At 38.5% G+C, this 26,083-nt stretch overlaps 2 long non-coding RNA genes across 5 annotated transcripts in view; one reads left to right on the top strand and one right to left on the bottom strand.

The window, feature by feature from the left end:
- The window catches only part of LOC113132707 (uncharacterized), a 36,393-nt gene extending 10,584 nt beyond the window's left edge, over positions 1–25,809 (bottom strand). The window contains exons 1-2 of one of the 3 annotated variants that reach the window (XR_003295929.1): positions 25,347–25,809; positions 3,936–4,010 (exon numbers count right to left, since the gene is read on the bottom strand). This is a non-coding gene — a long non-coding RNA (uncharacterized LOC113132707). Of the gene's footprint in view, positions 1–3,935; positions 5,474–25,346 lie in introns of those variants that run through there. The other 2 variants (XR_003295930.1, XR_003295928.1) reach the window with 2 other exon arrangements.
- Positions 6,629–13,342, top strand: LOC113132705 (uncharacterized). 2 transcript variants are annotated; one of them, XR_003295927.1, is made up of 3 exons: positions 6,631–7,008; positions 11,076–11,223; positions 12,025–13,342. It is a non-coding gene; the product is annotated as an uncharacterized LOC113132705 (long non-coding RNA). The 2 variants fall into 2 exon arrangements; XR_003295926.1 differs by lacking the exon at positions 12,025–13,342 and having other exon boundaries at positions 6,629–7,008; positions 11,076–11,350.
- Positions 25,810–26,083: the final 274 nt, after the last annotated feature.

The following is a 26,083-nucleotide window of genomic DNA, read 5'->3' as shown; positions in this document are numbered from 1 at the left end:
CACTCACAGTGCAGGAGAGCAACAGGGAGCCTAACCAGCTTCAACCACAGACCCGATAAGACTAGTCCGCCATTCACCTCAAGGAGATCTTTACAGATCTGTCTACCCACAGCTGCAAAATAAAACCCTAAAGCAGATGTTATTATGATTGATGTAAGTACTGTAAAATGTAAGCAGTAGTCTCACAGGTTTTTTGCAGAATGCACTGTGACCTTTAGACATGCTAGGCTGCCAAAGTAGTAAATTCTAATCCAGCTACATTTTGTGCAAGTAGTAACCTGCTTGTGCTAAACTGCTGCATAGTGTTACTTACTTTGCACCAGTGCTTATAGTCTGTAAGTTAGAATACTGGACCTGTAAGGTTGGACTAGCAAGATGTCATATTTATACTTTATGTAAATATATTTTCAACCTGCAAAATGTCTGTCGGATTTTAATTTCCATGTCCTTCATTTTACAAGCGAATGCACTGAGAAGGTACTTAACTGGGCCTGAGAAATGAAGAATGAATCACTTAAAAAAATACAATCAACATAAAATTAATTATTTTCCAAAAGTCTAATTCTGAAACATTACACTGTTGATTACAATACAGATTACAGTACAGTACATCATCTTGATTAAACATAAAATTACAGAGACTTGGTGAAGGCATTAAAATCCTCTTAGAGGGCAATTTAAATGCATTTTTAGTTCTGGCAGCCTAGGCAGTTCTTTTTGTCAATCAAGCCCTTAATGCTGAAAGTCCCCCAAGAGAGCATCAACATAAAATATAACTTTCATTATGTTGGGTTTTATTGTACTTAAAAAAGCACACTGAAACAGTTTGAACAGGCAAAATAAATTAGGCTTCATTGTTATAGCAGAAAATATATATTTACAGTGAGTGCTCATTTGGCCCCCATTCACTACTCATATTTCATATTTGCCAGGAGGAAATTGGATGGAATTCACAATATCACAGCAAGCTCATAAATGAAACAAAATCACATAATCTTAAATAGCAATTTATCCACTTAACAAATAGTGTGTTGCACTAAAAAGAATACTCTGGCACATGACCGAAACCACACACTCAGCTTAATAAATATCTTGCAGAAATACATTACACACATCTATACAGTGGTGCTACACACACAGCCATTCAAATCTACAACAGAAAACATCTTATAAAAAACTTATTTAGAGAGAAAAAAACCGCTTTCATTTCTATTTGGATTGCACATCTTAACAATAATATACATCTCTGGATCGAATTGTTCCAATCTGTTAATTCCATGTGTTAATGTTGTGTGAAATAACTTTCTTAAAATTAAGTATGCTAACCTCAGAAATGTGATAATGCTTCAGGTTAGCAGTTCATGAGAAAATATTACTTTATTTTTGTATAGACATTTTACATTAAATAGACGTTTTACAGAGATTTTCTATTTTTTTTCTATGATAAAAAATATTAGGAAAAAGTAAATGCAGGCACATGCACATGCATGCATACTTTACACACACACACACACACAGATACATGCATGCATATACACACACACACGCACGCATGCACGCACACACACACACGCACACACACAGACACACACACACGCACGCACACACACACACACACACACACGCGCGCGCACACACACACAGATACAGTTATTCTATTCAGTGATCTCAGGTGAAATGTTTGTAAAGATGTATGTGTATTTTCAGAAAGGACTGCAACATTAAAAAAATTAATAATTCATTCTTTACTGAACAAAAGCTGTCAGAACATTATTTAACAACATTTAATTTTTTTCTCTGTATAGAGTATGTAATTTGAGATAAAAATTCAAATATGACTAAATCAAACACAAATGAAACATCACAAATTAAAAAATTAAAATATTTTTAAGTTTACAGTGCTTTCCAGTACAGTGCTTGTTTTTTTCCATTTTCCAATTCACACCAAGAGTTGTGAGGCGTCAGTCATTTTTATCACTTTTACAAAAACACAGAATACTTAGCATCAGCAATTAATATAGTTTAAGAAAAATAATAATTTAAAGTACAATTTTTATCAAAAATCAAAAATGTCTTATTTACCTTCAAAGCCACAGTCAAGCTGGAGTTTGGGAACTTGCTGTTCTAGCTGTGGCATTTTGTAGCCTTTAGTTCTACTTTCACACTATAGTCATGAAAATGTGCATGACTTTTTATAAAATTAATTAAAAAAAAATATATATATTTATAATATAATATAGTGTGGCAAAATGTATTAAAAGAGCACTTTGACTGTTGTATGGGTTTATGAGTCTAATCACTTTGAACATAAGTTCGTCAAACACACACTAAAAGGGCAAACAGACATGACTGTGAAGACAATGTTCACTATTGTTATAATATATTGTTAGCATCTGATATCTGCACAAAGCAAATGATTAAAATGCACGTATGAACATATGTGTTTTTGTACTTTTGCATTTGTGTGTATGTATGTGTGTGTGCGTGTGTGTGTGTGTGTGTGTGTGTGTACGTGTGTCCCATTACTGGCTTTGCTATATTTGCTGTATTGCTGCAGTAAAACTAAAGTTTGCTTCAGTGAACAGAAAGAACATTTTCATTGTGGGCCATAACAGGCTGTTGGGTTGGCCAGGTATACTTCTAGAAAGAGACAAAATGCTGCAAACCCTCACCATCAAGCCATCTGCTTCTCAACATGCAACCTTGCCCTGGATCCCTGCCATCCATTGCCAAAAAGACCTTAGGGGTAAAATAGTGTGTCTGCCAGCCAAAACCATGTGTCCACAGCTCGTTAAGCAGAACTTATATGCTATTATGAATTAACACAATTGCCTATATACAGAATAACCTTAAAACTTGAAGTATTATTATATTGCCTTTCAAAAAAGCCCCGTTATATAAACCCTGATCACCTCAGCACACCTCAGAAATCCAAAGCACATCATGAGCCAGTAGATGGAAGACTTCCATAATCAACTGCTTTTAAGTCATGATATTTAAAAACAATTATTAATAAGTATAACGTATAAGTGTATTGAGTAACAAAGTAGTGCACAATGAGCCAAATTGGATTGTGTTTTATCCAAAGTAACTTATCGAAGTCAAATTCAATATCTGCATTTTGTGGCGTTGCTTTATGTCTAATTGCAGAATGTTAAATTTCATATTTTCTTCATCCTAATAAAAAGAAGAGACTGTTTCCTAATGTATAAATATGACAAGTCCTAGGAATTTCCGTGTTCAAAGAAGTAAGATATAGATATACATTGAACAAAAACATCAGTTGTGATCAACATTCAAATTAGGTGTATACTGCAAATACCCTGCAAAAAGCCCATGTGAAGGAATAAATAGGAAGTATTTATTCTGTATTCTGTCGTCTTAAAAAATACAAATTGGCAAATACTACCTGCTATTAATTTAAAGAAATTCACATTATCCTCATGGATATTTAGTAGTCAAGCTTTGTAAAACATGAAACACATTATACTTTGGTTTATTGAGTACATACTAACCCCGGTCCGTACTATTCATGCAAAATACCTTCACAACCATGACCATCATTGATTAGTAGGAAAGTAGGATTATATTGACAGCAATTAAAGTTCAATTAATGACTTTTGATTTCGCAATACTAAATTACAACTTGATTTTATGGAGGGTTGTGTAAAGTTATGGAAGAGCATTTTCAAAGTCAAAGGATAAGATCTGTTTCTCTTCTATGTGTTAGTGGATGCTGAATGTTCCTAAACTATATGAGTATGTAGATTTTTAAACTCACTTGTTTAAATGGTCACTCCACTTTGCAAAAGAACCTCAAGTACATCAAATGTTTATTTGTACAGAATGCTGTTTAAACATTCAAATGTAACTTCATGGATAAACTTTCCCTGAAACGATGCAAGCATGCAAATATTAAAACCAATCTTACTCACCAATATTTCACAGCAAATGGTAAATGTCCATTTAGGATCCGAAATTTATCAGCTCCTCACGCTTTGATCCCATCTCTGTCAAGAAGAGGAGAAAACCATAAGCTCCTGTTTGGTTGTTCTTGTAAGACCAAGTGATTCCCCTCAGACTGTTCCCTTCACAGCCATGCTTCAGCCTGAACTCCAGCCTGAGCTCCAGCCTCAATATCAACTCTAGGCTCACTCCTTCTAGCCACAGTCTGAGCTCAGGGCTGCACAGCTCGCCTGCAACCGACTGAGTCCAGGCCTGGTGAGGCCTGAAACAATAGGAGGCCATAAGGCTGTCTGCAAGGCTTCAGCTAAGCCCGTCTGCTAGTTAACAAGTCTTTGAATGAGGAATGTTAGCAAACAGACAAACAGCATGTCTGGTGCATGCAAATAGCTCAACCAGTCCAGTCACAGCTTTGGCTGAGCACATGAATAATTCAGCAGTCTATATGCTGCTCTCCCACATTACTCCCTCGCTCTTCCCAAATGAAATGCCTTCACTAGAATTACAGTGGTAGACTATTCAACCCTCTGCTTTAACACCAGCCTTGGTCACTATATCAGTTTTAATACTTCACACCAACATGCAGTAATAGCACAAAGTGGCCATTTAGTGAAACAACATGCAGGATTACTTCTGAAATTTTGTCGCAACAATTTTAAAATTTTGCAAATTCTCCATGTTTTCTCTCAGTGCCTTTTAATGTCTTTTGTTTGCAGTTGGCACCTGTCCCAGAAAGAGCTCCGGCTCAGCACACCACTCATTCCCGTTAGGAGAGCGAGTCGAGAGAGAGAGAGAGCAAGAATGAGTGAGAGACACAGAGACAGAGAAAGAGGACATGGGAAGGAAACAGGAGAGACTGATAGTAACAATGAAGTATGAAGATACTTCATTCCAGTGGCTGATGCTGATCAAGGCTATTTCTTAAAAACACAGACGTGCACCACGATCAGAGAATGATCATGTTCTCTGCTTGTCATCCATGGTGGTCATCCAGACCATAAGCCCACCATAAGCAGGTTCTCCATCAGAAATGGCGCCCCGGCACTCCAGGTGGAACAAGGCCCATCACGTGGCGAAACACCACCTTTATGAATTTCCATCCAAAAAATGAGTAACCAAATAAATACTATTAGACACTTATCAACTGCAGAAAAAACATGAAGCTGCAGAACAGTAAAAAAAAAAAATACAAAAAAAAATACAAAAGAACACACGAAATTTCACTGAAGTCCAAAGTGGTGCAAAAATCAGTGCGCAAAAAGTGAGAAAAGGCCCCTAAAAAGCAACTTAATGCCAGGTTATGCAGAGACGGTGTGCAGCTAGTTGGAGGCAGAGGGTTAAAATCCAGCTAGTAGTGAGTGAAAAAAAGCTCCGTCTATGGAAGGGCGGGCTGTGGGGAGGCCCTGACTGTAGAAATAGCAGCAGACTTTTTTTCTTTTTTCCCCTCGCAGAACCCAAGCCTCCCCCTTGCGTGTCGCTGGAGCAGAAAGAGGGGAGCAACCGAAACAGGGAGAGAAAAAGAAGAGAGAGAGGAGGAGAGGAGGAGAGAGCGAGTGCACATTCAAGGGGAGAAAGGCTCCACTGATGATGAAATAGGAGGTGCGGCAGAGCGCGCGAATCAGTCACTTTTTCATCACATGTCCAACACGGCAAGGAACTGTATTTGCACTGAAGACAGAAGAGAAGGAGGGAGGAAGGGAGGGAGCATAAGATGGGTGGGAGACAGAGACACAGAAGGAAAGAGAGAGAGGGAGAGTGGGAGGGTGGAAAGCACTGTGGGAGGGGTGGAGGTGGAAGAATGACACAGAAATCCACTCCTCCACCAGTGCGCAGACGCAGTGCACACACTCGCACACCATAATGGGATACACTATACAGTACCTCAGCTACTAAATCAACTCCTAAAAAGAAAAGCAAGGAAAAAGAGGGGACACACAATCACTGAGAATGGACTGCTCTGCTGTAGGATCTCTGAAATATGCAACACTTCTGAGAGCTGGTTGAATTATTAACCTTATCTCTTATTGTAGTGGGGCTTTTGTCGCTGCACACTGAAAAGAGCACACACTCAGAGTGCATTAACTCTTTAGCATGCCACAGTGACTAACGGGACTGCACAGAATAGACCAGATGCACACGCACAGACACACACACCCACACACACACAGGCACACACATTACACAGGAAAAAAGATAAGCCTGCACAGTGTTTATTTCAATAACGTGGCAAAGAACGCACAGCTACGACCCTCCTCCTTGCCCTGGCTCTGTCACAAAGCAAGCTGAACGCCGAAGCTGAACCCTTGCAGCTATTTTGGCACAAAGTCAAAACGGCTGATAAGCATTTTTGGGTGAGATTTTGCTGCTTTCCTTGAGGAAAAACAGCTGCAGCTTGCCTGGTAAAGCACATTCAACAGTTAAGAGAAAATTTCTCGAACGCCCCCTCGAACCCCCCCCGAGACATTTATTTGTCCCGTTTAAAATGGAGAATGGATAAAAAATAAAATATGATGGCCTAGAAATGTTTTCAAAATGAATCCATGAACTGATTTACACAAAGAGTAAGCAAGTCTGACAGGAGACTACAAGGAGAGACCTAAACAGCGTGGCTGTTGCCTCCATCTTAGCTCGTATTGATTATTCTTTGCTGTAACGTCTGTCTCTCTCACGTATGCTAGCTCCCTTTCTCTCCCTTCTGTCCCTCCCTCCCTCTTTCTGCCTCTGTTCTGCCACCTTCTCTACTCGGTGATCAGCATTTGGCTTTTTCCATTTGTGGCAGATTACTGTAACGCTATTGTACAACAACTTCCTGCCTCTTTTGGCTCTGATTCTAAAAACTGCAAAGGCAGAGCTTGTGGCTTTAACTTTTTACCCTCGGCCTTGAACTACAGGAGCTCTATAAGGAAAGAAAAGAAGGAAGGAGATATATAAAGTTTATCTGTTACTGAGGAACTATTTTGATTGCATTTCTCCTTTATAAACTGCTGAGAATTAAAGAGGGCAAGAGGGGACTACATGCCTAGCAGACACAATGAGACAAAAAAGGTGGGGGTTAAACTTTTTTTTTTTTAACTTTTACTCTGTGAAAACTTTCTGTTGGTTTTGGAGGGCACTGCGTTATTAGTGGGAGCTCAAGCTCATGCAGATTTGTCTAACATGGCTGCTACTGCTTCAGGCTGCACAGTTTGTGAGGGCTGCTTTCATAGCACAGCCAACACCCTGTTCCTCGCCGGCTCTCTTCCTCATCATGGCAGCTCAGAGACTGGATGCTCCACAAAAAACTATTCTCCCCTCCGCACTCTTCTTTGCTTGACAGGTTTCAATAAACACATAGATGGTAAAAAACAGATGATATGCAGACATCTAGGGGAAAATGTCAGCATTATTTAAAGTAACTTGTTATAGAAATAGCTGGATTATAATTTATTTGTTCTCTGTTTTCTTTCCTTAAATGAGATACAACCTAGGTTCACTGGCATGAGCTCTAGCATCCTATTAGGAATGCCAATGTACGTCACATCTTGCTATGCATTTAAAACAATTGAGAAACCTCTGACCTACAGCTGAATGTATAAATCTGTCAGGTGTATACGTTAGAGAGCTTCTTTGGGAGTAATTTGAATCAGAAAACAGAAAAAGGTTAGAAGTGAAATCATTAAATGTAGATGTTTGAGAGACACTTATTGCTTATTGTGCATACAGCTCTTTGCGTGACATAAAGTTCATTTGAGGATACAGTTTTGGTTCTGGGTCACATGCCAGCACTTACCACTGGGCTCTTCTACATTGTTCCTCTTTACTTATCAGAGTTTAACTTTACAGTTTACATTTTAGCAACTAATGCAGACTTTTAAAGTGACTAAATAAGTTGATTATAATATTTTTTTAGACTGACTTGTCAAGTAAGAAATCTTTTAGAAATACTAAATCTTTTAGAATCTCAAATGTGAAACAGTAATATAACTACTCTTTGGTTCACATACTTAAAAAAATTGTTGAGAAAAGCGAGTGTTTTTTTTATTTTTTATTTTGCAGTACTGGGCTATTACATCTGTGTGATACAGAATTGGAACCACATTCAAGCTGCAGCCGGCACCATGTTATAGACTCTGCTCAACATTTTGCTCAAAAAACCTTGTTGCCTATTTGAAATAAAGCATGAGCTAACTACTGAAATTTCTATCAATTCTACATTTGTATTCCACCTTAGTAATAGCACACTAACCACATATTAAGAATATTGCACAGATGAAAAAATATGTTTAAAATGATTAAATGTTTAAGTTAAATTGCAATACACATTTAGCACATACACTTTTAGCTTCTGTAAAATAATATCATTTCTTATATCAAAATTATTATTTGAATACCAGGACCTTGAATAAATTATCAGACTCACACTGATGAAGCCCTTGCCTGATGTAGTGTATGTGTATGTACTGAGGTTTGCAGAAAGCTGTACAACACACTAAGCACATATCCAGTGTCTGATTAGACATTTGTCCGTCAAGGCAAACACTCTGCATTACAGGTTCAATTAAGTTCAGATAAGGGGACAGGACAAGGACATATGGAATATGACACTGTCGTGGGGAGGAGATCCACAAAGAAACACAGTTTTTGCACTTAGTCATTTGCAAACATCAAGGACGCATTAAGAGGTTTGGGGTAGGGGGGTAAAATAAGGCTGGTTCTGTGCTTGGTCAGCAACCACTACTACATCAACATATTAGACATGATATATTGGACATAAAAACACATAGACATTTATGCAACGGGATAAAAGCTAAGCCCTCAAGTATCCCTAGACTATGAGGGAAGACTTTATACTCTCAGGGAACAGGAGCAGAGTCTATGAGGTGGTCTTGCTTAAGCCCTGCACGTGTCTAAACAACTTCTCTATTACACCCAAGACCTTTGAGGGCACTTCCCATCGAGCAGGGAACAAAGGCCATGACCCCTAGGTCAAAAGCGTTACATGGGAGGCCAAGCGGTCCCATTGAATGTTTCATTGCTGTTTGCTTTAAGAACGTAAAGATTACTAACACATTAACTAATGCTGATTAGGGGGTTATCCCTCATGGGACTGAGGTCCCAGGGCAGCACATCACTTCTTATTAACACAATCTGACCTCTGACCCCACCAGAGACCTCGTGCAGCCGCTTGTGACCACCACTTTCTGCTCTCTCTTTGATACATACGCACACTAACATAGACAAGAAATAAAGAGCTATCACAGTGAAGTGCTGCACAGCTTGAAATAAATAACTGTCTGGACAAATAAGAGTAAATACTACATTTAATATCACTGCAGATTACTTGCAGTGGTGATGCACTGCCACACTCCTGTTCAGGAATGAAGAACGTTTGACTTGCATTAGCAGGTCATTCATCATCTGTGCATTTCAAATTTATCTCAATAATATTTGCAATAAGCATAGCTTCCGAATTAAACATGGCTGACTTAAAGAAGTTGATTTTGAGGCCTTCAAGTTTAAACACGTGTTCTATTGAAGTTCATAAAATGGGGGAATGTGCAATAAAGGTTTCATCACAAAATGGTGGACACTAGACATGCGCAGTGTTGATGTTGCAGATATATCATATGATGATGATGATAATGTCTCAAATGATCATATGATGAAAGGCAAAAAAGGGACACAGTCTTTCTTTTTGCATCAGCACAGAGGTAAAATTTAAATATTCTGACAAATTTACTTAATCCTACGTGTCCAGTTAGTGCAACACACCCATAGCTCATAATGAAAGATAAATTATTCTTACCATCTTCACAATCACTGTCTGCGATGAGACAATTTGTGTCTGTCTCTCCTAAAATAAAATGTCATGTCAATATTAATTTAATGGAAATAGAAGAGCACCAAGATGTTGATTGTGGAGTGTTGTCCCAAAGGTCAAGTTCATGTTTCTGCAATGGACATAAAAATTCAAAAGTTTTCACACATGTTGTCTTGTAGGTATTTCAAATGAGCACTTATTTTAAAATATACAATTTAATTATATTTTTTTCTTTGTTTTCAGGCATTTTTTCAATGCCTGAAAACAGAACATCAGTATATTACACAATTAATACATTTTATGTAATTTATCTAATGAATTTATATTCATATAATTGGAAAACTTTGTAATAATTTGGTTAAATGTATATCTATATAATAATGTATATAAACTACATTTTAAAATAGACTGATGTTGTTTTTGCACATATTTAATAATACCTGAAATAGATGGGCTGAAAATAATAAAAACCATCACATTTAATTTCTTTAGTTCTTATTTCTTATTTAATTTAGTTTTTGCATGAGAAAAAAAATAAAAACAAGCCCCAAAACATAAGTAAACTGTGTGAAAGTGGAACTTCTCCAAAAACACTGTAGTCTAATATTTCTTTGTTCCCTAGGAAGAAATAAACAAAGGCTTTATTAAAAACGGCTGTTATATGAATACTAAAGAAAACAGGCTTCAGACATGTTCAAGCGATATGTTCAATTATGAAAAATAGGCTAAATCCTTCTGACTATTACCATCATGTACAGTATCTACATTACAGTCAGAGGCATTCTGATTTGGATTCAAATTAACTGTTTGTTATTATAATTAAAAATTTTACACTTGAAGGCAATACTTTTCCCCTCTAGGACAATATGTAATATCTGATATTTCTGTTGGCATATTATCAAATATAGGATATTTCTACACCATTTCATTTAAAATTATTTATTATTATTGGATTTGTTTTGTTTTACTGGACTTGAGTCCAACCAACTTTGTTTGAAATGTTTTACAATGTGCCCTGCTATATTCTTCAAATCTAAACCTATAAGGCAGGGCATCGATTTTTACAAGTACCAAACTCATATCAGGTAACTTTTAATCTGCTTCCTTCACATTGAAAATCAAAAATGCAAAATCACAAAAAATCTTAAGTTATCATATGAGCTGTCAGGTAATTTTAAATACACATTCTGAAGAAACTAACTTTTTAAAAAGGTCATGAACCATAGACTTCATGAATTCCACTGCAGGAAAAAAAAATAGGCATAAAGACCTTTTTAAAACAGGAATTAACTCACCTCGCTGTTTCTCACAGGATTCTGAAAGAAGAAGAGGAGGAAAAGAGATACTGAGAGGGAAAGAACAAGGGAGAGCTTCTCCTGGGAACAAGATGGAAATTATGGACCTATTCGATATCAGACCTCAGAGTGGACAACCTATCCAAAGAGGGACGCGCCCTAAATGTAACTAACAACTACTTCTGGCAGCCCCTCAACAACCAAACATGTTGTCTGGGATCAGGGCAGATTTCGTATGGCAGCATCAAACTAGGGCAGCTCATGCAAAAAATCTCCATAAAACTACACTAATGGCATTAAAATCATGAAAACAATGCATTAAAGTAAATAAAGGAGTCATGAGATATATATATATATATATATATATATATATATATAACCTGTAGAGATTTTGCTCATCAAACTTTAAACATCTCAAGATGAAACAGACAAGGATTTTCATAGCTGGATCCACCTGACACAAATAGGTGATTCTGACAATGCTGATCTGGCAAAGCCTGAAATATTATTATGTAAAAATCGCCACATACTTTTATCTGCCCGTATTAATGCAAGTCCAAAATTCAGCACTGATACAACACAGTACACTTTTTAAACCACAGTGTCAAATTTTAAAAATCAAAATTTTCAGTACAGACTAAGTTCTAGCAGAAGTATGCACAAAACTGTTTTACATTAAAGTATAAATTTAGATGAATTATAATGCAGGATTATATATTGTTGAAATTTGTCATTTTTATTTATAGTAATCATTCATAAATACTAATCAGAGTTATATTGATGCTTATTATGGTAATCATAACAGTTTCAATTTCAGTATCATAAAAAAGTATATTGGCTATTTGTTGTTATATACACCGTATTGTGAATAATCTGAGCTAGGACACTAAGTTAATTGAAGGACAAATTTTCAGACGTCACTGACACATAATAAAAAAAAGTTAATTATTCTTTTCTGTCCACTAGACTACCCAGCACTGGGCCTGTGCATACTGGAACTCTCTTTTCAACTTTCTTCTCAGGACTTTTAATACCTACTTTAAAGAGTATTGGTCAATTTGTTTTCTTCTTCTTTAACACTGAGCTAGAAGTGCACAGACCTGGCATTTTAGGGGCCACGTCACAGTGCCTGTGTCTGCGCTGCAGGGCTGCAAGTCCAACAGTCAAGACATACTGCTTCAAGAAACACTTTACGCATGCTGTTTTCTCTCCTTACGCACACTCTCTAGCATCCTTACTCCACTGAAAACAACAAAACATACTTTATCCATGTCATAAACATGCTCTAAGCTACTGCTGCCTTCTCCAACACAGAGCCACTGAGCTTTCAGCCCCTGAAACACTTCACAGGGCTTTTTCTCCTCTGATTAGCACAGTAAAGTTAGATCAGCCACAAAACAGCTCTGATCAAAGACAAGTGGGGTGGGAAATATTCTCACTCATCCAATTCCCAAATCAGTAATGCCATTTAAGGAATCTGATAATCACTTCTAACTTTCTGCACAAAAAAACTGTGGCACCCTTTAAAAGGGGAAACAGTAATAATGTTGATTTGAAAGTGACAAGGATAAAAGCACTGATTAGGTGAATTCCACTTGGGCTGACATACTGTCATTAATGTGCATAATGCTATTTGCAGAATGGTATTTATCCATGTGGGAGAAAAGCAGTGCTTTATGGGACAGCTGCGTAAACAGAGGTTGTAATACCCTTTGGTTTATTTCTACAAATTTGGCAGTTCTTTCAATTCCAGTTAAACATTATTTTGAAGTATAAAATAAAATGTGTTATGGTATGCTTTAGAGCAGTGCCAACAGTTAACATGTCTAAAAATGTACATTACACCTATATATTTTTTTTATTTTGTCATATTGTGTACATATAGAGACAACAGTGTAAATATGAATGTTTCCGATAACTGACTAGGGCCTTTAAGTTAACAAATTAAATTCATATATGCAGGAACATGTTCTATTACTATTCTATGTCTATGCCCTTTAGATGAGCAAGTGTAGGCACTGAGTTTTACATGTACACATGTGTTCTTTAGTTGGTGTGTTTAATGCAGATGTTTTTCTACTATAGCACAATTGTTAGTTTCTACATGATATACTAGATATAGTGAGCTACTGCATACAGTGAATGAATATGTAATTTAATTTATTTAAATACTTTAAGAAATAACTTTTCACCTGTTTTGCCCGATTCTGCAGGAGGTTTTTTCTTCCGTTAAAGGGAGTTTTTTCCTCTCCACTGTCGCCAAGTGCTTGCTCATAAGGGATTTGTTGGGTTTTTAGTTTTTGTAAAGTGCCTTGAGATGATTTGTATTGTGATTTGGCGCTATACAAATAAAATTGAATTGAAGTGAATTGAACCTGTTTTACAGTTGTTTTATATTTATTCAATGGTGTGTGATCTGCATTTCATTTAAATAAAATTATTAAAATTGTTAGTAGTATTATCATCATAGTCATTTCTCATGTTATTATAAAACTGCGGAACAATCTGCCCTGTCTCTCTTGATTATGGCTACAAACAGACAACTGACAGACATGGGACGGACATTGCTTTTTGCCTAAACTCTCACAATATAATCTATAATACAGTTTCCCTACAAATTCCATCTAAACATCCTCATGCTGGCCTCAGTTGATAGAATACTATATACTCTGGTCTGCCCACCTTCATCATCATCATCAGCATCATTATCATCACCACCACCATCAGGCTAAGTGTGTGGACAGCACATGGGACACCACGATATGACAGCCTCTGACCTCTCACGTGAGCTTAGAGAGGCACAGGGTCATGCAGAGGACATGGTAATGGAGGGAGAAGTCAATCTTATCCTTCCGTTCCACCACAGGCCTCTGTGCAGCGACAGCAAGATGAGCTAGAGGGCTTTCCAAAATCCACACTCATTTGGCTGGGAGCAAGACATCGGGACTGTGTGTGTTTCAAAGGAAATGCTGAGGAAAGCATTTTTTGTGGCAGCACCCATGCACTTGACAGTGTGTATTAGTCTACCTCCATGTCTTTGCTCAGTCCCCACCCTGACTCAATATCCCTAAACACCAATATCTGTCATCTTTAGTAGCCAAAATGGCATGCAGCCATGGCATTTGTCTCACAATAGCGGAGAACTCTACCTCGTCTCGTCGTGATGTGGTTCTCATGTGAATGGACAATTTTTTGTCATTATCTCTACACATTACAAATACCTTTGGGGCACAGGGCTGAGGGGTTAGAAGGCAGGAGGCACTGAAATGAAAGGGAGAGAAAAGCATCAGCACTCATACTGCTGTCGATTGAGCCTGTGCTTCTGTAATTGGGGGGGGGGGGGGATGATAACCTGGCACAGAACCAACCACTAATGCCCCTTAAATGTCAGAGACTGCAGAAAGGAAGGGAGACAGCAAACATGAGAGCACATTCATATTTCAGTATGGCAGATGCTATAATGCATTTATGCCTCCCAGTGAGTGCAGACAAGGACACCAGGAGAGAGAAATAGAGAATGCAGACATAAAAAAGGGGGAAATGAAAAAAAGAAAAAAAATACTGATGGAAGCAGCCCTGTCTGATGGTTGTCTCTATTCGACAAAGTTCAGATTAGATTGCTCTCGCTCTCGCTCTCTCTCTCTCTCTCTCTCTCTCTCTCTCTCTCCCCCCCCCCCCTCTCTTTCTCCACAAACAAAAATATGGCGGGTTGCAGGACGGGGTCTGGTGTTGGGGGTGGGGTTGGATTGCTGGAGAGAGTGATCTTTTTTTCCAGCAGGGTGAAAGGCAGACGGTCATGTGTGCAGAGCTCATGACAAAAGGCCCTTTTATGTGCAGCGTATGCAGATAGAGGAGGCTCCTTTGTGCACAGATGGAGATCCCATGCCTGGGTCTGCCTGCGGCAGAGAGGGAAGGGAGGGAGCAAAGAAGAGGGTTGGTGAAGGGAAGGGAGGGGTGTCTCTGGCACTGAGTGCCATCACTGTGTCTGGTGGGGGGAGGGGGCATTGAGGAAGAGAACCAAGCCTTCCTGGTCCTGCCAGGTTCACACATAAGGGGGAAGGGCCAAGGTTTGCTAAGAGGATTGAAAGATTGGTAACTGTGTGAAAGGATCACATATAGAGCCCCATCTACTGCCTAACAAGTGGTCCAGGGTCAAATATTTGCAAATAATCTCCAGTGTTTGTTTTAACCAGCTTGGGAAAACAAGGTTTGCTACATATCGTGTCATAAAGTTAAGAGAAGTACAGGAAAGCATGTAAAATTGGACAAAATAGGATTACTGGGTTAGAAAGCATAACCTACTTTTTAATCACCAACTATCACATGCTCCTTGTCGCACAGACAAGGAGCATGTGATAGCATCCTAGCAGATTAACAATCAAACATAAGCATCCCTTAACTTCATGAACTTTTAGACAGCTGAAAAGAAGCCAACTGAACCTGCTGAATGATCTATGTGAATAAATAACATCTAATGTCAAGTTCAACTTCTGGTTTATTCTTTGAGATGGGCCTGTGATCCACTGCAGCTTTGAACCCCACGCTCCTACCCCTGTAAGCTATGAATTTCTGGGTAAGAGTGTCAGCTAAATATTGAAAGACTCCGATCTATCCTGGTCTCACCTCTTCTCAAGATCCGAGGTGACTCCCACTGATATCGCGTCTGCTGAGAATACGTCACATCCTTTGTGGCCTCCTCCCACTGACTAGGACTCTAACGCTTATCTTAACGCTCAAGCCAGAGAGATTGTTATCCTGCCAGAGCACTAAGTCATATGGCCCTTCTCACTAGTGGACAGATGGACAATACCCCCCACATGAACAGTCATGTTAAAGCTTCATGTAAGTCTGAAGCTGCTGATGCACTTACCATGAGCTGAGCTGAGAACATTCAAATGCAGGTAGGTGTAAGGTAAGCGCAGAATTTGCCAAGTATATGATAAATATGGTGATCAGGATTAAATATCACCACAAATCTCCACCTTGTTCTTATCTCAAAAATTGTAAATGAATTTGTGTTTTGTGTATTCCTACGTCAAATGCACAAAATGATTGCAATATTTATATACATATAGAGTATAATGTCCTTATATGCTTAAGTCTCAATATGCCAAATTTAGCAGCTTGATTTTGCAGTTCATCGGCTCTATTTGTAAGACATGTAGGACTACATCATGTTCCCAAGGATAATGCTGGGTAGTGCAGTTACTTTATCATAGCAGAGAAAATCAGAAGTACAACAAGTATTTAAAAGTGATGCTTTTAAACTCTTTTAACCAAAAATATTCCCTTTGTGTTTGGTTAAAAGAGCTAATTGCTAATTGCTGTGAGGGTGCAGTTTGGTCTAATTACTCTAGTCAGCACTTGTGATTCCACCTGGTGCACTACAGCCTGTCTCAGAAGCATCTCTGAAGCAGCTCTCCACTCTGCTCTGCTAAACTTTTGATTGGAAGGTGCTTCTGGTATGTTTCTGAAAAAAGTCCAACCAACCAGTCAGGCACTGATGGCCTCATGAACAATCAGTTTATTAGGATGAATGTGGTATTTTAACAACTAAAACACACTCACGAATCTTTGAACTGAGGTTGTTTAGGACTAGATTGAACTATAGACTCTCTGTAGGGTAAAACAAAATAGGTAATAATAATGAACATCTAAAAAATAAATAAAATGAAAAAACAAACAACAACAAAAACAGGGAACAGGGAAGAATCAGCACAAAACTGAATCATAGATGCAATGTCACAGCTCAGAGACTGGTAGAATTAAAGGGTTACATTTATGAAGCAGCCAAAGAGGATTTCAAAGGGATTCACATGTTGTTCTGTTCTGCTGGTTATATAAATCTGGCATAACGACATGATACTATAAAGTATACTGTCATTACTTTGAGTTGGTTTTGAGTCCTTTCTGTCTGCTTATGATCAGTTTGTGATCTTTCAAAGCTCAGTTCAAACAAACAAAACCGGTATCTAACCATGATATTTAACATTTTATTTAGGAAGGTTTTATGATTTTATCTTTAATATCTCTGAATTATTACCATTAAATAATGATGTAAAATGCCTCAAATTAGTCATGTTTGAACCAGACTCTAACTTGAACCTGGACTTGAATGTGCATTTTATGACATATCTCAACTATGCTCTCTCTGTCTCTTCCACAAATAAACACACATACACAGACAATCCTGATGGTGAGCACAACAGGTTTGTCTTAGGCGTTTTTGTCTGAACACTGTTTTGGTTTGGTGGTTTTGACCTAACCCATGCCTACCCTGTTTGCAGTCGGCCTGCAAAAAGGTCAGGAATAAAAGGCTGGCACTTATCCCTCTCTGGTCTATGTGATCCCCTGTTGCTACCCTAGATGCCACCAAAGTATTTCTGCCCCTAATCAACACAGAGTAAGAGGACGAGGGAAATGTGGAGACATGCTTGTCTAGGAACTAAAGTAAGGCAATGGGACATAAATAGTCTTGTTAGCGTAAAGCATTAGGAATTCTTTTCACAAAATAATTCTACCTGTTGAAGGAAAAACAGTGCTGTAAATTTCTTTTATTAAACTACTGTCTACACTTAATCTTGATATGACAATATATGATAATTTCTTCACTGAATGAAAACTGAAACACAGAAATTTTGGGAAAACAGAATCAGAAACTGAAGGAACAAGCAAAGATAAAGATGGCAATGAAGAGCAAAATTCTCTTCGGTGTGTTCGATAACCACTTCTCGCAACTGACCTGTAAAATCTTTGAGACTGGAACAAATGCAAATAGTGCTGACTTATTCGCACCAAAAAATCCTGCAGACTTTTCAAATGAGCTCACCCTCACAACGGTGAGTTGCCCAGAGCAGGGTGAATATACGGTCTGGGCTCTGAAAGGCACAATGTGTGAGAGCCAAACAGGGAGCTGTGAAGGACCTTCCAGGCTGCCGGCCCCTGCCCGTTTGCAGCTTCCACAGCACAAAGCTGACCAGCACCTCTGCAGTCTTCTGACAATGCCCACTCATATCCCACTACACTGTCGCCCTGTGCTGAACGTCAAAATGTAAAGAAAAATAAAAATTGAAATCAGAAATGATATATGTTTTTAATTTTAGTATAAAAACCGTCTGCAGACGTCTGCCACCACCCCCCCTACAGTGAGCTCATAATGTGAAACAGGGCAACACTGAAAAGAACAAGCATTTTTAGTCAGTGTTTTAGAATAAATTCAAAATGAAAAACCATCACATTCTGAGTGTGCTTTATAAATTATCTTAAAAGGCAGGTCTCTAAACTATAAAGGCTTAGCTGCTCCCTCTCGCAAGATTGTTTGGCTAAGAGGGAAAGGGTTTGATCCCCACAGCAGCAAATGTCATTCATCATCCATGTAATGTGGCTATGAGGAATGAATAAAACATTATTGTTGTTTTTACTTTAGAGGCATTTGTATTATTTAACAACCAATTTACACTACATCAGTAATTAATACTGCTCCAACTCCAACTTGCTAAAGATGAATCTTTCCAAAACTCCTAAGCTGCTATATTAAATTAGTATTTGTAATTTTTAATAAATATAGCTGATTAAACAAACTGATACAGCGTAACATTCTTCCTAAGCTTTCATCTGTTTTTTTTTAGAACATTAAAGCTACAACATCCCTCCATCTATCCATCATCTATGCCCTCTTGTTCCTATTTAGGGTCACAGGGATCTGCTGGAGCCTATCCCAGCTCTCTGGGTGACAGGCACCCTGGATAGGTCACCAGTCCATTGCAGGGTCAAGTGACAACATATTTCCTGTTTTCTAATTTCTGTAATTGATGCTGCAAAAATGAGACAGTTCATGCCAAATTTTTAAAATCAAATTCTGATTTTAAGTTAATTGTGGTTCCAAAAACAAATTAACCAGCACTTCACTGTACTAATCTATTTCTCTGTCTCTGACTGAGGAATGTTTTGGTAATATCTCTTTAAGAGAAGGCTGAGCCTACATCTGGGAGAGCTCTCTTCTTTGTTGCTCCTCTTATTTCTACTTACAAACTTCATTTTCAGCCCTTGCAAAGACTTTCAGAGCCGCTCTCTGGACACTGGCAGGCACTTTCACCAGCAGCCAAACTTCCCAGCATGCCTCGTGGTGAGGCTGACTTTGTTCACTAAGTTAACTGTGAAGTAACTCTGCTTGACATGAGATACAGACTTTGCTTGACTTTTGCAGGTTTACATGAGATATATGAAATACTAGTATAACAGAAGAAAGCGTACTGTATTTCTAGCTCATCTTTCAACATTCTAATACTGAATATTATTTTAACACTCACACAAAACTATGTGTTACTATAGTTTGTTAAAGTAATAACAAACCTCCAAACAGGTGCTGTAGCTGACATATAATGTTTTCAAATGAACTTCTTTCATCATTTCTCTGAATACTAGAATTAAATGGCTGGAATTAAAGACATGTCTTCAATCACACTCCCCTCAGTTCGATTTCTGTAGCAGATGCATCATCAAAGCTACTTAATAGCCCAAAATGGAACCTATTTTCTATGATGCACAACTAAATTACATTTAATCCTAACACCATGGAAATAAGTGGATATTTCGTCTCCAGTGGATGACATGCAGAGGACAGTGCAGGCTGCCTGCAGCATCTGGTGGACACCTGTAAGACTGCAAGTCACTGGACACAGAATCACAACGTCTTTGTGATTCTGCTAAGTCACCGAAAATTTGGGCCTACATATAGTGAACCTCAGCACAGCAGCCAGTTACACAACCTTCAAACTTGCAGTTATGTGGTGTATTGCACCTGAGTGTTTGATCACTAAATCAAAAGCAACTTAAATAACAATGAACAATGAGAAAACAGCAGTAAAAATGTCAACATCTGGTCAGGCAGTCAAGACCAGGTTTTATTTATTATATAGCACATTTGAAATATAGAGTACAGAGTGTATAAATGGTGAACACAATATTATTATTATTATCATTATTATTATTGGCTCCCTGACACATAAAGGAAATTTGTATGTTTCAGAAACTATGCTGCATAACCATTATCATTTTCAGGTGTTCAGGTATAAAAAAAATGGTAATAATAATTTTCTCAGGGCCCTGTTTTCTCTTTATTCATGGATCTAGTGAGAAAACAGAAACAAAAAACATAGGAGGATTGGAAAAGTCTGAAATTGCGCCTGGTGACAAAATCTTTAGCTCTTAAAGAAAATTGTTTCAACATGTGTTTGAGCTCTTCTTTCATTTATGAGAGCTAATCACTACAAGTGAACCAGATCACAAAGGGAGAGTCACTGACACCAAAGCAATTACGTTGTACAGCTCTAATCCTTTACACAGCACTTAGGACAGTTTTAAAGGCCACCAGGGCACATTGCAGAGCTCCCTTAACTGTGAGGGTGCAGTTTGGTCCATTTTACTGCCACTGGAGCATAGACCTGACTGTTAAGACAAGGGAAAGTAATCCCTGAAGTCAGGTCTCTAAACCTGCTCTGTCCCTGTAACCATGGCAGCAGACAGGTAGTGTCTGGGTCACAGGGCAAACAGGCTTTAGCACTGGCCTCGGGTTAATAAAAAACTAGCCTGGTGTGAATGTACAAACATATGCATGTGTGGATTCACACAAATGCATGGAAGGTAAACACATACACACTTTCACTCGCACGCACACACACACACACGCACACACACACTGGTTCAGGACAATGTTACCAATTGACCTGAAAACTGACACACATATCGTACAGTACTAGGTTTTAGTAAATCTGGATCTGGTGATCCAGTGCTACTGGATGTTCAAATCTTTAACCATCTCCAGGTACTGAACACAATGAGTCACAGTGACAGGTGAATGGTTAATATGACAAATATACATAATAAACATACATAACAGTCAGAAACACTCTGTTCTCCCAGGGTTCAAAATGCTGTTGTCAGAAATAATGATAATAAATAATAGTGTGTTAGTTACAAGACAAATCGTCCAGTGTGATTCTTCCTCTTCATGAAATGCTCAAACGATGGCCTGGTCTGTCTTGCACTTTTTAAAAGAAACACATGATCTCCCCTGGCCTTTTCTCCATTTACCAGCTCTCCTTCTCTCTTTTCAGTTGCTATGAGACACTTCAGCCAAAGCCAAGGCTTCCACAATTCATTACTGGAGGAACAAAAGCCAAAGCACTGGACAAAGCAGGGTAAACCAACTCAAACCAGCTCCCACTTAACACACACATCACACCTCTGAGTGCTCTGCTGACATGCAAAGGGCCTCTTCTTTTTCCATTTTAATTTTTAATTTTTACAAAGCTAGAGGATAGATGAAGAAAATACAGAAAAAGTCAACAGGTTAAAGATTTTTCATATTTAGACCCACGAAGGTTTGGTATTTCTTCTTAATATAATCCAAAAACATTTTGACTGGGTTGTAGGCAACATTTCCGAAGGACGGGAAATATAACATTTGTCTTTTGTGTTATAAGACACAGCTTTTATAAGGATTGTGTACCATCAGTGCAACATCACCTGTCTCTGGCTTTCCACCAGCTCTGCCTCACCAAATCATGAAACATCTCTTTTCTCTCCAACCAATAAGATCTCAATCTCTGGCTGTTCTCATGCAAAGAAACAAAGGGGAAGGCCAATGAGAAATGGTCCTCCTCCTTCCTCTTGTATCCTACACACGCGACAATCACCGTCTGAGAAATGCCAACGGATGGGCAATCACTCATTGTAATTAGGCTGGCTGCCATTCCCAAGCCTTCATAATTCAGGCTGGAGCTCGAGGACATAGGTAGTGAGAGCCCAGCTGCCAGCTTCCACAGCCCACCGCTGGCCATAAGTACAACACAGGCAACTCCCTCTCTGCTCCTTCTGATGGGGGACCAGCAGAATTATAAGGGGGTTGGCTGACTGCAAAATTGACCCCCCCCCCCCCTCCGAAACCCCTCTTCCCACCCCCCTCCTTCCTTCAACCCCCTCCCTTTCTTCCTTGTCTACATCCCAAAACCGCTCCCACTCACACTTTCTTTTCACTGCACTGCAGAGTTTTGTTCTCCAAACTGCATGAGTGTGAGAGCAGATACCTTGTGCTGAGAAAATGGCTTTAAAAAAGACTAAGGGTCTTAGTCTAAACACATTAAACATGTCTATAAAAATAGGCTAGTGTCATTTTCTCTGTAGATTTTTATTTGAAGGTACAAAGCCTATAAAGTGACAATGTCCACTCTGTTTCTAGGTGTGGAGAACACTGGATTTACAGTACAGACATGGCTTGCTCTTTTCTCTTTGGAATTCACAACTAAACAGGAAGCTGTGGCAGCATTCTGCAGAGATTTATTTTATTTGCTTACAGGCTGCGGTCGACTCAGAAACTGGCTTTGCCTGTTGTATCGGACCTGAAGTTTTCTTGGCAGTGTAATGAAGAACTGCAAGTTCAGCCAAAATAGACAATAAAGCAGAATGGAGAAACATGCCAAATTGCTGGGGCAATTCAGTCCAGAGGCTCATTTTTCCAGAATGATTCACACTGGAAAGAAAAGCATTTCCCTGTCCTTAGATGAACTTAGTGTGCTCTCTGACAGCTTTACAAGGAAGCAATGGGGGAGGGAGGAGGACATGTGCACATTCACCCACACACAGACACACATGTACACACACATACACATGACCACACAGCCATCACTGCAGATTCTTTGCTCACTGTGGAATTAGGTCATGCACACAAAAGCCCCAAACACAGACACAAATACAAACATGCACTACTTTAAAAAGAGATTTTCAGTCACAGGGGAAAACCACACGGTACATGGATTCTGTGCAAGAAAAACCCAAATAAGAGCAGTTCAGCTGGGAAAATGCCATTTTACATGTAATGTACTCCGTACTGTATTCTAACAGTTTAAACCATAATAAGTACATGATGAACAGCATTTTAAGCATTTAAGCAATGGCAGTACAGCTGAGGAATGAGGAAAGACTAAAGGCAAGTTTTGCAGCAGTCAGCAGTGTTCTGAGGCTGGTTTATTGACTTGTCTGGCTCAGCCGCCTGACAGTGTTCACCTGTTTCTTCTTCCCATGGAAAGATGACAGTCAACAGTTTGCCGCAGCACAAGTACAAGCTGTTCAAAGTAATTTGTTATAATTTGTTCATCAAAACAGCAACAAAGCCTGCCTCAGAAAAGCAGATGCTAAAAATTAAAATGCTGAAACGAGTAACTACAGCTGTAGTCTCTTATCAATAAATGCTGCTAAATAAAACATTATCTTTAAAAATGCAGCCTGCTTCTGTGTGTCAGCATAACATAATATCTACAGCTTGTGCTCCACTTTGTAAATATCCACTTATTAGGTCTCATACTGCAATTAGATCTTGCACTAAGCAAACATTAAGTATTAGGTTACATAGAAAGGATAAAAGCCTTCTGTATGGGTTTGCCTTGAGCTTTTATGCATTCATAACTATGTTGCATCTAATATTAAATATAGTAAATATTTGCAGCTGTTTTGTAGTACATCAGTGATATGCAGCAGATATAATATTAGAAGAACGATCAATGAAAAATAAGAAGATTAAGGCAACACAGAAAATGTGTTCACTGCAATGTATCGCATGAAAGTTGTCACATTGTTGTCAGACTCAACATTATCTTTTATCACTGTATCTCTCATTATCTTCCCATCATATTATCATTATCTTTCACTGTCAGTGTTGAGACCTTGCATACTCATCAAATTATACACAGAAATCTTTAATAGCTGCTACAAAATTATTATTGATTCACCCAATCTTCGTACACACACACACACACACACACACAGACTTAACTGATGAACTCTATAAGGACTAAATAAGTAGAAAACAAAATGCAGCAACATCAAGATATGTGTGCTCACACATCTGGAGTGAGGCTTGAAAGTGTTTGGACAAGGGTAGGGATGAAAGTGAGAATAAGCAGGCTGTGTCATATTATATAACCTCTAATGTTGCTGAAGAAAACAGAAGACATTTAATTTGCACAAAATACGTATGGATGACGACAGTAATCAGCCAACCCCTCAGAACAGAACCACACTAGACTTAAATGACTGCTTTCAAATAATAACAGAAATACAAGTGTTTCGGTGACAGTGGCTGCACATGATGTTTTTCTTAAATGTTCCTGACATTGTTATTCTACAACTGTAAATAAAGAAAAGCAAGAAAGACTGAAACTTAACTGCAAAGCTGATGAAGGGTCTTTGATTCTACATCTGTGACATTTGATGACTATGGAAGGTGGTGGGGGCGGCGTTTTCTAAGTAAATGTCCCAATGAAGAAGCACAAGAGCTTTGATCTTATTATTATGAGCTCTAATGTGTGGTATTACTCAGACTTTGAATTTTAAGAAAATGATACCCAACTCATATTCAGCTGACTTGAAACTTTCTCATATGAAATATGTTGTGATGTTAAAATGAAAAATTAGTTGTCTGTTTCCACAGACAATATAAAAATCATGCAGTCTGGTTAAGCAAGGGCAGCAGCGACAGGTCACTATGCTTGATTGATGTTGCTGGTGGAAAACTTTTAGACCAATACAGGCATCACTCACAGCAATAACAACTACAACAAATATATACGTGATGTAGAATAATTCAGGCTACAGAAATAAATATAATTATTAACTTGCAATTATAGTCTAGATACCAGCTACTAACTGGCTGACAATACAGTAGATATGGTTTCTCATGCACACATTAATTTATCTTTAATGACAGCCGGAAATCCTTCTTCAAAATAATGGACTGAAATAGTGAAACTAACCATTTCCTGTTTCCTTGGCATAGACGCACTTTTAATTATCTTTTGTAATATGACTACAACACTAGTTGTGCTTAAACAGAGACCAGACTAATAACGGTACGGTATGAATTTCATTCTTCTGCAGTTTAGTTTTTATTCTGACCATAAAGTAGACCGAACCTCAGCTGCTGAGTTAAACCAAACATTTATGTTTTTTTCCCCATGACAGCCTCAGCTCAGGACACCAACAAAGGGCACTGTGTACAAACACAGGGCAGAGTCAATGTACAGTCTCTGATGTCCACAGAAGACACGCTACAAAAGCTACTACAAATATTCTCAGAATAATATAACGATTAACAGTGACATATATAGTTCCTGTTGTGCAAAACAATAAAACAAATATTCACAGCTACATTAACATCTTATAAAATGTCCCCAGTTAAGTCACAACATGTCAAATAAATGTCGCAGGACAAAGAAAAGTTGCCGTATACTCACCATAATACCAACGCACCATGTGCCTGCTGTTTGTCAGCTGTGCGTCCTCAGTTAACAAGCTTGAGTGGAAACCGAGAAAAAGCGACACATTAATGTATTCGCTCCGGCTCCAGCTGCTGCGTGTTGTTTTGGTCCTTGTGATAATAATCTACGAGGTGGTCTGACGACTGTCGTGAGGACAGGATTATACACATCCCAGCGAAAGCTTTTGATCTGTTTCATCCGCTGCGCAGACTGTCCCCAATATCTCCGCACGGCTTCATGGCGAATCTGACTCACTCTCTGTGCATAAAGGCTGAACTGCAAGTTATTATCACAGCCAACAAGAGTTTTGAGGGAAAATATTTATTTGGTCTTTAACGATTTGAAAGTCGTTTCTGTGGAGGATTGAGGTCTTTGCTGCACTGCCTCTTAGGTTTATATTATGGAATTATGATGCCAACAGTCATACTGTTCATCTCTAAATTCGCATGAAAGATAGACATTATTAGATGGTCCAGGACTGATCAATACCACATTTCTGCTCTGGTGCGGAAGTCATCAGCTGATCTACCGTGCAACATGTAGGTGCAGGTTTGAAGCTCATTTACTTTTATTTTTAGAGTTAATGCAAATAAATCATGTTTATTGTAGGTATTTGTGTGCAGGTGCAGTGGAAACACTTCAAAAATGGGCATCTTGGCTGGTGAACACACACTTTAGCTGAAAAATCATGAGTACATTTGTTTACAGGAACA

This window comes from Mastacembelus armatus, chromosome 6 (genome assembly GCF_900324485.2).
Source record: "Mastacembelus armatus chromosome 6, fMasArm1.2, whole genome shotgun sequence".
In the NCBI taxonomy this organism is placed as follows: Eukaryota; Metazoa; Chordata; class Actinopteri; order Synbranchiformes; family Mastacembelidae; genus Mastacembelus; species Mastacembelus armatus.
Note: the sequence above shows the minus strand (reverse complement) of the source record. Positions and strands in the feature narration are given on the sequence as shown.